This window comes from Ochotona princeps, chromosome 6 (genome assembly GCF_030435755.1).
Source record: "Ochotona princeps isolate mOchPri1 chromosome 6, mOchPri1.hap1, whole genome shotgun sequence".
Classification (NCBI taxonomy): Eukaryota; Metazoa; Chordata; class Mammalia; order Lagomorpha; family Ochotonidae; genus Ochotona; species Ochotona princeps.
In genome coordinates, this window is record NC_080837.1 from 75,427,426 (window position 1) to 75,440,485 (window position 13,060).

Here is a 13,060-nt window from a genome sequence, read left to right on the forward strand (position 1 = left end):
AGGGGCTGAAAAGGAGTGAGCTGGCATGAAGAAAGGACTGAAGGGGACGGCTTAAAGAATACTCCCTGTTCTCTAGCTTACGCTGGGGGGCAAATGCTGATTATCAGAAAGCACTTTGGCTGTACCAATAATATTCCGTTAGAAAGCCCAAAAGTCCTGGAGCCAGGAAAAGTTTTCTGATGGTTTGGAGTGATGAAAATTCTGCAGTTAAAATGGAAGAAAACTTGAGTTTCCTATCTCTAGCTGGGAGTTACTGTGCAGGTGCTTTCATAAAACCATTCTTTTCCTTAAAACCCATTGTTATCTAATTATAGGTCCTTCTCGGACAAGCACACATTTCTTTACCATCTTATCCCACTGATTTGTTAAACTGGTGTTTATTCTGACTTTAAGTGTGGCCAACAAGGTTATCAGTGAACAACGATGGAGGCGAATGCCGGGACACGGAACAGCAGCCATTGAACTATCAATAGATCAAACATGATGCTACTGTAAAGACAAACGTCCAAATTCCAGTGCTAGCCCATGAGCCAGTGAAGAGTGAAAATGTATTCCATGTCTCCTTCTTATGGTATGCATATTAAAAACAAATACCTCCTACAGTCTTTTGTGCTGACCACAAAACATGTGTTAGAAATTTACTCTCCAACCCCATAGACAGGAAGTTAGGGCCTAATAGCAAGTGTTTGTGTCAGGAGGGCTGTACCCTCTTGAATGGATTGATTCCTGATTATCAGATGGCTGGAGTCTGTGCTTTGGGTGGTTTACCCTCTCCCCTCTGCGCCAATCCTAAGCCAGGAGCCTGGAGTTTCTTCGGGGTCTCCCACGCGGGTGCAGGGTCGCAAGGCTTTGGGCTGCCCTCCACTGCTTTCCCCGGCCACAAGTAGGGAGCTGGATGGGAAGCAGGGCTGCCGGGATTAGAACTGGCACCCATATAGGGTCCTAATATGTGCAAGGCGAGGATTTTAGCTGCTAGATTACCATGCCGGGTTCAACCCAGCTGCTTCTATTTGGCTTGCAGCTGGCTCTGGGAATACCACAGCTCACCCCAACTCCTGGAGCCTCACAGGGTTCGGAGTGTGCTCCTGTTTGTTGAGCCTTGTGACTGTAGGACATCTCTAACTGTGTGATGAAGTGTGCGGTGTGGCTGGGTTTTGGGCAACCAATTTGTCTGGATTCAGAAAGTCAGAGTTTCCTGAGTTCTGGGGTTGATCATCCTATACATAGGGAAACTAAAAGACTCTTACGGGATTATCTGAATTCAAAAGAGAGTTTTACAAAGTTGAAGGTTATCACATCAACACATGAAAATCAATAGCCTATGTATATCACAAACAATGCCACGGCTGACAAAGAACTTGCATGATTAGTCCCATTCATAATAGCTACAAAAGGAATTTAAACATTTGTGATTAGCTTAAGCTTAGATCTTAACAATAAAAATTACTAATAAACATTAAAGAAAAAAATCTAGCTAGACACAAGGAATGCGTAAATCTTCCATGGTCATGGATTGCAAGAAATAATTTAAACAAAATATTCATAACCCTTCAAATCTATTTACAGATTCAGTGTGATCACCATTAAAATACCAAAGATGCTCAAAATCTGGAAAAACAAGAGACCCCAAATACCTGAAGGAAGTTAAACAATAAAAATAAACCTGGAGCATCACAACACATGTTTTCAAAACATATTACAGGGCACTTCTAGTCAAAACAGTCTGATATTTGCACAAGTACAGACATACACTTGTGTGTGTTCCATTAGACTAATGGGACAGATGTGACCTAAGAAGTTAATCCATATATCTACACCCAAACATTGACAAAATTAAAGTTAAAATCATTCCCTGAAGACAAGATAATCTCTTCAATGAACAGCATTGGGAAAATTGGATTTTTGTATGAAGAAGTGCAGGATTAAGCTTGTGTATACCTGAGTTTTTAAGGTAGGACTTGAGAATCAGATTGTAAAATTATGTTCCATTTGGTAAGAAGTTAAACTGTCTTGCAGAGTGGCTGCCTCTTTTTGTGTTCCTAGCTACGACCAGTGAGGGCTCTTATTAATCCACATCCTTGTCAACATTTAGTATTTTTCCCCCAGGGCACAAGCAGAATTTTTAGCTATTCTAGTAAGCATCTAATTACATCATGGCCTGGTTTCTTTCCCTATTAAAAAATGCATGAGTTTGGGTATCTACAGAGTTTTATTTCAGCTTATACTTTTGGAGGCTGTAAGTTCAAAGTTTGCTGCCTTGGTCAGCTTCTGGTGAGGAATTTGTGCTCTTCAACTCATGGCAGAAAAAGGTGAAAGGGACAAGTCTGTGTTACTAAACAGAGATGGGGTGATTTTGTTTTATAAGAACTTTTCCTCATGCTACCTAATTAAGTGCCAGGATAGCAAGAACTGACTCCACAAAAGAAAACGCATTAATGCATTAATTCACCCCAAAGTTCCAAGCACACTCAATTGTGGGGCATCCTTTTAGATTATTTGCTCATCTCTTAGTTGGTGGAATTTGAAGAGTCTCAGTATATTCTAGATATTTAATAAAAAGTCTTTATCACACACAAAAATAAAAGACTGTCCTTTCCCATTGCTCTGGTGGCTTTGCTGAAAAATGAATGGACTTAACCATAAATGTGTGGATTTATTCCTGAGTTCTCTGTTCATTTCTGTTGGTTTAAGTTTCCGTTTTTCTGCCCATACCTTATATATTTTTTATTATTAAATCACTGTGATATAACCTAAAATCTGGACGTGTAGCGCCTCCAATACTGCTTTCTTTATTGTGATGACTTTGGCCATTGGGATCTTCTACGGTTGTGAATTTCAGGACTTTATTTTCTATTCTTGTGAAAAAGCCTTATGAATTTTAGTGGGAATTATGTTGAGTTTATATTGTTTTGGGGTATAAGAGACATATTAATAATAGTGATTCTTCCAATGCATGAATATGGAGTATCTTTTCTCTGACTTTTGCCTTTTTTTCAAATTCTTTCATCACTAGTCTATACTTTGTAGTGCAAATGTATTGCACCAATTTGGTTCGGTTTACTCCTAGGTAATTTTCCTATGCTATTGTAAATGAGACTGTTTTCTTAATTTTGTATATGGATTTTTGCTATTTTATAGAAATGTGACTTATTATGCATCCTGATTTTTATGTATCATGATTTTATAAATCTGGTTGTTGTAACATTTTTTCTAAGACTTCTGGGATCTATATTTCTCTATATGTCTAGATATCTATATCTTTGTGGATATAAATACATATGCCTATATAATATCACGTTATTTGCAAAGAGACATTTTATTTTTTTCTTTTCGATGATATGGATTTTTCTTCCTTTATATTGCTTAGTTTCGTTGGATAGGATTTCAACAATTTTGGTATATTAAAGTACTGAGAGGATCCTTGCTTTGTTCTTGAAATATATGTGTATATATTTGCATGTTATAAATGTATTTAAATATGTATATCTATTTAAAGAACAATTACATTACTATATGTTACATATAAACTAAGTATATTTTATTTATTCTTTCATTTATATTTAATTTGAAATTATACAGATGGAGAGTGATCTTCCATCAACTGTTTCACCACTCAAATTTTTAACATCCAAGGATGGGCTTAACTGAAGCCAGGAGCCTAGAACTTATTTTGGGTCTTGAATGATTTGAGTTAGCAGGAATCTGGATTTGATGCAAAGTAGCTGAGACTCAAATCAGGCTCTCCAATATGAAACGCAGGCAATTTCATCCAAGTGGCAACTTCAGTACCGTGTGAAACACCCACCTTTGCTTCCTGATCTTAGCTTCTGACCATTGAATATGGTGTTTGCCATGGGTTTCTCACTTGTAGCCTTTATTATATTTAAGTACATTATTCCAATACTTATTTTAAATCAGTATTCGCATGAAGCAATGCTGAATTTTACCAAATGCTTTTTCTGTATCTGCTGCAATGTTCATCTGTTTTTTGTCTTCATTCTTTAATATTATGAGTCATATTTATTGAATTTTGTATGTTGAACCATCCCAGGGAAAAATTCAACCTGATCATGATATATCATCCTTTTGCGAGAATGAATTTTATCAAGGACTTTTGCATCTGTCTTCACCAAAGATATTAACCTACAGCTTATTTTTATATTTTGCAGCATCCTGTGCAGTGGATGGAAAATGAAAAGAATGACAACAGAGAAGAACGAATTGCATTAAACATTTTTGTCAACCCTATGAAAATTCATCCCAAACACACGTGTTTGCTGGGGCTAGAGGAAGCTATATTCTTGTGGAAAAGGTGTAAAAGAACAGAAACATCATTTATTTATGGCTCAAACATCATTTCAGGCTTTCTTCACTACAAAATACTGGGCAGTAAGAAGTTTCAAATTTCATAGTTTAAATATATTGAGTTGAAGGGTGATTTTAGTTAGCAATACTGAAATTAGAAACAATAATTAGAATAATAATTAACCTAAATATCTTGAGGTTATTAATGTACAAAGTAAAATGCGCCTAAACACCATCCTGTACTCAATAAGTATGCACAATTATGTTAGTATAAAAAATATCGACATTCATATAGCATTAAAAAAAAGTCTGAAAGAAGCTCGCCAGTTCTTTCACAGACCTTAAAAAGAGCACTTAATTTTCTAATAAGGGAGTCTGGGAAGCATTTAACAACATTAATTCAAACAAATTGGATTTGTCACTGCTGTAGACAGCTCAGTACGTAGTCAGCCCTCACTGCGATGGTGCATGCTGACACCCCATACATGCAGGTGCCTTCTGTACTATTCACACCAACAGCTAGCTTGATGCTCCAAGACTGGGAGCCAACAGAGCCGTGAAATATTTCTTGGATTTTTTTTCACTCTTGAACCAGACTGTCTTATTCACCTCGGGCAACTTTTACAAAGGAATCTCAAAATAGAAAAACTCTTTCCTGGCTTATCAAAAGACAAGAGGCTTAATCGTTTTTTTCCCCCCACTTTTTCCTATTTTCATGAGATTTAACATCTTCACTTTTCAAAAATGGGGACTTAAAATGGGTTAGATTTCTTTATGGTAGCCTCAAAGTATGGTCTGTATCAGGTGGGGGTGAGAACATAAGGAAACCTTTCTCTGTGAAGCTGCGCTGCTGCTCATGAAATTCCGCGAGTGTCTCCAGCTTTCCGAGGTCACTGGAGGTAAGACACGCTGCTGCACGGCTGCTTTGATGTGGGAGGAGGCGTTCTGGCTCCAACAGGAGGAAATCCTGAGAGCTGTAAAATTCCAATACAAGTATACAAGGGCAGAGCTCTGTTAGAAGGCTACAGCTCTCGGAGTATCCCTTTCCTTCATTTATTGTGCAAAGGGAAAACCACTATAGGAGAGATTCTAGGCAAGCCTACAGGATTAACACAAAAAGAAATACAACAGACCACACGTCCATCATAGGCACATTTTGCACAAAGCACACACTGTAATATTCTCTTAGAGATAAAAACATGTCATGAAATGGGCAGCTCTGGAAGTATTAGTACTAAAAATGTATTGAGTTCCTAAATGTACCTGAAAGAACTATAAAAGGCATAATTCGAGAAATTCCTGATTTAGACCATCCAAGATAACCGCTACTTTTAGAGAATTCTGGCACTTCTGCAAAAACTCTGCACATGTGTGTGCACACACATACACACATACACGCACACACACACATGCACGCACACACATACACGCACACACATACACACACGCACACACATACACGCACACACATACACACGCACACACATACACACATACACACACGTACACACATACACGCACACACACATACACGCACACGCACACACACACATACACGCACACACACATACACACACACATACACACACGCACACACACATACACACATACACGCACACACACACACATACACGTACACACACGCACACACACATACACGTACACACACGCACACACACATACACACATACACACACATACACGCACACACATACACACGCACACGCACACACACATACACGCACACACACACACACATACACGCACACACACACACACACACACATACAGGCAGAACAATTCTGTTTAAAGCACTTTATCTAGCTCTGTGTTTTCTGCATTTCCCAAGCATTTCAAAAAATAATATTTCCTGGATCTCTGCCATGGGTAGTCTATGTACACAGCACATGTCGGTGTAGCTAACAAAAGTTCTGGATTTTTTTTCTTATGCTACGTCACTGTAAGGAATTAGATAGTGAGCATTCATCAAAGTTTGCCAAATTGACTTGAATCAGGATTCTTTAAAAACATATAATATAGTATCATCAAATCTTAGTGCTATGTAAGTGCACTCCAACTATATTTTTCAGGCATAATTTTGAGGATAATTATGTTGTAAGTGGCATTCAAATGAAAATGAGTTGCATTTACAAGTGATTCTTTAGTTTTCCTGTCAGTATCTCCCATGTCCCATAACAGAATGTCTTGTCGATTTATACTTTAGCCTCATTCACTTAAATTCTAGCTCTGATTTTGATGATATTTCCACTTGGATAATTTATAGACACTCATTTCCATGTGTCTAAAACCAAATGAATTCTCTTATGTAGTGAAATCCAATTTTTTTGCTATCCGTTTTTGTAGATAAAATTATAATTTTCCACAAGAAAGGAGGGCAAAAAAAATCAGTTGTCCAGCTACCAATTTTTTTCTTTGATCATCCGAAGGTTCAGGTCGAGGTTGAATTTGTCTCCATCAGTTTAATTTTCTTGTTTCTGTCTTGGTTCAGATCCTCCCTACTTCTTCCCTGGATTTGGCACCAGCCTCCTAAATCTTCTTTATTTTACAATTCCTCAACAATGTGCTTCATATTTTCTTAAGCCAATTATACAAGTTTTCTGACTAAAAACCTTCAGTGGCTCCCAATTCACTACGGTATAAAGGTCTCTTTGTGGGGTGAGGCCACCCCAAGTCTGTTACCCTCATATATGCTCCACTGCCTTCAGGGAAGCACTCTAGTGGCAAGAGAAGCTCTAGGTTCCCCTTGTGTCTTTTGATACGTTTCCTCTTGATTTCAAGATTTTTTCTCTCTGGTTCAAGCTGGACCCTTCCTCCCAAATCCTTCTCTTACTCTTCTACAAAGACTCCTCTTTGCCACTGCTGCATTTATTTACTTATTTATCTGTTTACTTACTTACTTATTTTTGGCACATATGGAACATGTCAGTAAGTGTTAAGATTTTGCAGCTGTTTATGCCCATGCAGGCTTTGGCTTTTTATGAAACCAAGAGTTTTTGTCTAGTTCCTCCCTGTCTCCCCGATGCATTCTGTTCTATTTTCTATTGCCTCTGGCCCAAAAGAGGAGCAGCATTTGAGTCTGCTGACAGAAAAATGATCTGCTCTAACCAACAATGGGAGTTTAAGAGGCCCAGTGACTCCAAGAAAAAGGTTTAATAGCCTCAGTATCCAAGAGCAGAGTCCATAATAATCATTGTAGTAAGTCATACCTTCAGCAAATCTCCAGGAGCTTGAGAGGACCTGGAGACAGTGTTCTTCAGTGTCAGTGAACAGAACAAGATACAATCCCATGCACACACCACATGCACAAACACACTCAACACGGATCACACACTCAACACGGATCACACACTCCTCACACTGAATATAGCCAACGGACTCAGCATATGTGCTGCATAGACACACCATGTAAATACTACATGCATGCAGCATACTCTTTACATATGGCATACAAACTTCCCACACACACCACCTACATATGTATCCTATATAATAAACACTACTCCATATCTCACACATACAATATATGACATTCACATGTACCACACACAGGGGCAGATACATACACCCTAACACTCCGTAACACACCATACAGACCACACATTCAAAAACATACATCAAAACATCACTCATAGAGCTAAATGACACAAGCGAAAGCCACACATGCAATGTGTGCATGTACCACATAAACACACAAATCACAACACACTCAAGCACCACGCATATCACAGCAGACAGATCAGTACGTACCACATTCATGTGCCACCTACATAATACACACAATTCCCTATGGACACACCACATATCCCACCACATACACGAAATACAGATTCATCACATGGATATGCTGAAGAGTAGAAGATCTTAGAACATCAAGTGATTCTTAAACATAATAAGAGCACAAGGTGTACTCCAATCCCACCATGGATTTAGAGGGTCAATCTATGCAGCATTTATGCTCTTCTAAGGTCATCAAAAAGACAAACGACAATCCAGGCAAATGGGAAGGTCTGTTCAATAAATGCTGTTGGGACAACTGGTTGATAGCCTGCAGAAACAAAAAAATAGATCCACATCTCTCACCATACACTAAGATCAGATCTAAATGGATAACAGATCTAAACCTACATCCAGAAACCTTCAAACTTTTGGAAGAAAATGTTGGAAACACACTGCAACACTTAGGGGTAGGCCCTCACTTCCTAAAAAAGACTCCAGATGCAGTAGAAATCGAGACCAAAATAAACAATTGGGACCTCATCAAACTAAGAAGCTTCTGTACAGCTAGAGAAACAATCAACAAAGTAAAAAGGCAACCCACAGAATGGGAGAAGATCTTCGCACACGACATAGGTGATAGAGGGCTGATCTCCAGAATATACAAAGAGCTACAAAACAACCAAAATGTCAAAACAAACAAGCCACTCAAGAAATGGGCACGGGAAATGGGCAAACACTTCACAAAGGAACAAACCCAAATGGCAAATAAGCATATGAAAAAATGCTCAAGTTCCCTGGCAATAAGGGAAATCCAAATTAAAACATCAATGAGGTACCACCTAACGCCAGTAAGACTGGCCCACATGAATAAAAGCACCAACGACACTTGTTGGCAAGGTTGCGGGGAAAAGGGAACCCTACTCCACTGCTGGTGGGGCTGCAGGCTGGTACAGCCTCTATGGAAATCAGATGGAGAATATTCAAACAACTCAAATTCAACATACCGTATGATCCAGCAATAGCACTCCTAGGAATATATCCAGAACACTTGTTCTATGAGAAACCAACATGCACTCCTATGTTCATAGCAGCACAATCAGTAATTGCAAAAACATGGAAACAACCAAAATGCCCATCAACAGAGGATTGGATAAGAAAGCTATGGTTCATCTACTCCATGGAATACTACTCAGCTATTAAAAAAAACAAAATGCAGTTCTTTGTGGCCAAATGGGCCAAACTGGAAACCATAATGCTAAGGGAAATGAGCCAATCCCAAAAGGTTAAATACCACATGTTTGCCTTAATTTAAGATGATATGATGTTATGTATAACATGTTATGTTTTGAATGTTATATGTTGTGTATAAACTAAAATTGGAGTATAGGTGAGGTGGTCACAGAAGGTGGCTGGGAACTCGCATTTACTTTTAACATATTGGTTACTCATTACCATGTCAATTAATTCCATAATGATGTAAATTTTTGCTGATGGTATGTTGGAGCTTTCAATTGACTGGGATGATACTCTGCTGGCTCTGTCTTCAGACCAGAGAGGGTATACCTAAGAAGCCTTGAACTTGACTGGACAATAAGATGCTGGACTCTATGTTTGGTATACGCTTGCAATGGGGAAATCTCAACTGAACTTGAGCTGTGGTTATGCAACAAGGTGGAGGAATCCACCATGGTGGGAGGGTTTGGGGAGGGGTGGGGAGAACCAAAGTATCTATGTAACTGTGTCACATAATACAATGTAATTACTGAAGTTAAATAATAAATAATTAAAAAAAAGTTGGAAATATCATATTTTTATCTCTTTAAAATATAATGACTTTAATACTATGAGAAAAGTGCTGTTATTTTGCTGCAGAACTCTTAATTTCTCATGGAATACTCAGGCAGGTCAAAAACAAATAAAAATGACTAACTGTATCAATCCTCTCTTTGCACAGTAATGCTACACTGACATTTTCAGGAATGCAGCTGCTGTGTCAACTGAGAGGAGATTCTATTTCAATCTGAGGACTTAACCAAGATGATTCCATCACTGTGTCAGTCTCATGGCTGCTGGTATTTGAGCCTCCAGGTCAGCATCTCTGAGCCACTCCACTGGGAGCTGCTGTTTCCACAGAGACTGCATGAGCAGGTGTGCTTCATCCCTCTTCCTTCTAAAAAAGCCATGCCAAACTTTCAAAGTGCAACAATGATTATTTAACTTGAAATGGATTTCCTTTTACTTGATATAACAGAGCAGATCTCACACATTGCGAAGTAGGAGCCTGGATACAGATGGAGGTCAGGTATTTATAACAAACATTCATTGGGACTTGGCATCATACTGCTTGGAGCAACCTCAATGCCTTTCATAACAGGAGAAGAAAGGTGATGCTCTCTTTTGTGACCTATGGATTGGATCCAGCATTTTTTTTAAACTATTTTGATCACTTCCCTTTACCACATACTTATTATATATTTTTCTGAAGTTGAATACCACTGTTAAGTTCTGTTAAGTTCGTACTAATGGAAGCCGACTCTTGCTGCAGGAAAATCACACTCGGGGTGAAGTGAACAAAGAGAAGGTGGGAACTGGGAGAGAAGAAGGCAAATGATAACAAGCAGAAACACTGGTCCTACTAAGCTATCCCTTCTCTTTGTTCCAAGATTGATACTCAGCAAGTGTGTACTGACATGTTCTTGCCAGGTTTGAGATCAATGGGATCATTTCGGTGAGCTATTAAATTATTCTTCCTAGGACATATAATCACCAATTTCCTAGACCCTTCCATCACCCCAAATGTTTTCATTTCTTCACAGGGATTTGGTGTGCTGCATGTTGACCTAGACAATACAAGGCTTGTCCCCTAGTAACACTAACATCAGTCATCCATTCTCATGACACACACTGCAGTTGGAGCTCAGAGGACCAGTCTCACTTCTAATGGAACGCTTCCTTACATGGATATAACTTGGCATCTCCTCAGTCCAAGGAAAAATGTCTCACCTTGCTGTATAGAACAAAACACAGACCCTGTGCCCCTTTGGTTCTGCCTTAGCAAATGATCACCACATGACTGACACGAAAGTCAACTCCTCACTGTGAGGTGCGAGGAATAGAAACAAGCAAACTTAAATTTACATCATCAGAAAATGTGTTTTAATAGGCAGGAATTTGGAAGCACTTGTTAAGATTCTGCTTGGGGCAGAGTGGGGAAAGGGACATTGTGGCATAGTGGGTTAAGACATATCTTGCAAAACTAACATCCCATATGGGTGCTGGTTGGAGTTCCAGTTGTTCCACTTCTAAATAAGTTCACAACTAATGCACCTGAGAAAGCAGTAGAGGATGGTCCAAAGTGCTTGGGTCTGTGGTACAGCCCAGCTGTTGTGGTACTTTGGAAAGGAAACCAACTGTTGGAAGATGCCTCTCTGTGTCTCTTCCTTCCTCTGTGTAGCCTTCTCTTTCAAATAAGTAAATAAATCTTTAAAACAAAAGAATTTGCTTCTTGCTCTACCCAAATCTCATCCTGAATGAACTGAAAATATTAGCTTATTTACATTAAGAGTTTCTAGAAGGATATAAAGTACCAAATTTGACATAAACAATAAAACTAGAAAGTCTGAAGAGATATATAATTAAAAAGTGATAGAAATTGTGTTTTTTAAAAATTCCCATTAAGAAACCCTTTGCCCAGATGGATTTGCTGGCAAATTCTACCAAGCACTTTCAAGAGAGCTGGTGGCAATGTTTTAGAATTTTTTATCGTAAAAATATAAGTGAGAGCAATATTTCTCATCTCATAATTAAGTTAATATCACCTGCCGTTAAACCTAAACAGAATATTAGCAGATAGGAAACTATAGAACAACATCTCTTTAGGAGTAGGTACATATATCAGCAATACATATATCAGGCTTAATTTTACAAAACACAGAAGGGGGATTTGTAGAAGGACATTGTGACCTTAGAAGGTCAGCGTGCACAGGATTACAACTGCTGATATATGTACCTAATCCTAAAGAGATGTCTAAGTAATATAGAAATACAAATATAAAATAAAATCAAGGAATCAATGGAGAAAGTCCAACATGCATGTGCCTGGACTCTGGGAGGGAAAACAGAGCTATGCAGTAGGAAGAATGTTTGAAAAAGCATCACTAACGAGTTTAATTAGCCACAGGTAAAACTGATACATAAATATTGAAATAACCTAGAAACACATCATAGTATACCAGTCAAAAATAAATGGTACCACTACAGAAGTCAGTATGGAGAGCGCTAAGAGAACTGAAAATTGACCTACTGTATTACTGAGCTATCCCACTACTGGAAATGTAGCCAACAGAAATGAAATCTGCATATGAGAAAGGGATCTGCAATCCTACATTTACAGTAGCACAATCTACAGTATGTAGCAAAGACATGGAAACAACCCAGATGGCCACCAAAGGAGGAGTGGATGAAGAAACTGTGGTGTGCTTACTTCGGCAGCACATACGCTAAAACTGGAAAGATACAGAATAGCATACTCCTGAGCAAGAATGACACGCAAATTTGTGAAGCATTCCATAATTTTTAGAATGATGGACTTATGACTGCTTATGAAGGAGTATACTATTATGATAATATAGGGGAACTCAGTGGGGAGTGAAGGAATGTGGTGAGGAGGTAACAGAAATCCCAGAACCTATCGAATATCTCAGAAAAACAAAAAAGAAACCATGGTACATGCACTCCATGGAATACTAATCAGCCATTAAAAAGAATGAAATTCTGCCATTTGCAACAAATGATCCCAACTAGAGACCATTTTGCTCAGTGAAACAAATCTACCCAAAAAAGGAAAAATAGCATATATTCTCTCAGATATAAGGCAACCTTCATGCAAAATACAAGATCAAGAGCCCTTTCAATACTGTCTTTGCTACATCTCAGGGGGGTTAATACTTTTTTCTTTATTTTCATTCATTCAAAAAAGGTTTCTGCTTTTCTTATTAATTTCCTCGCTGACTCATAG

At 38.5% G+C, this 13,060-nt stretch overlaps 1 pseudogene; it reads left to right on the top strand.

Moving 5' to 3' along the window:
* Window positions 1–12,518: 12,518 nt before the first annotated feature.
* On the top strand, window positions 12,519–12,619 carry LOC118759286 (U6 spliceosomal RNA; annotated as a pseudogene).
* Window positions 12,620–13,060: the final 441 nt, after the last annotated feature.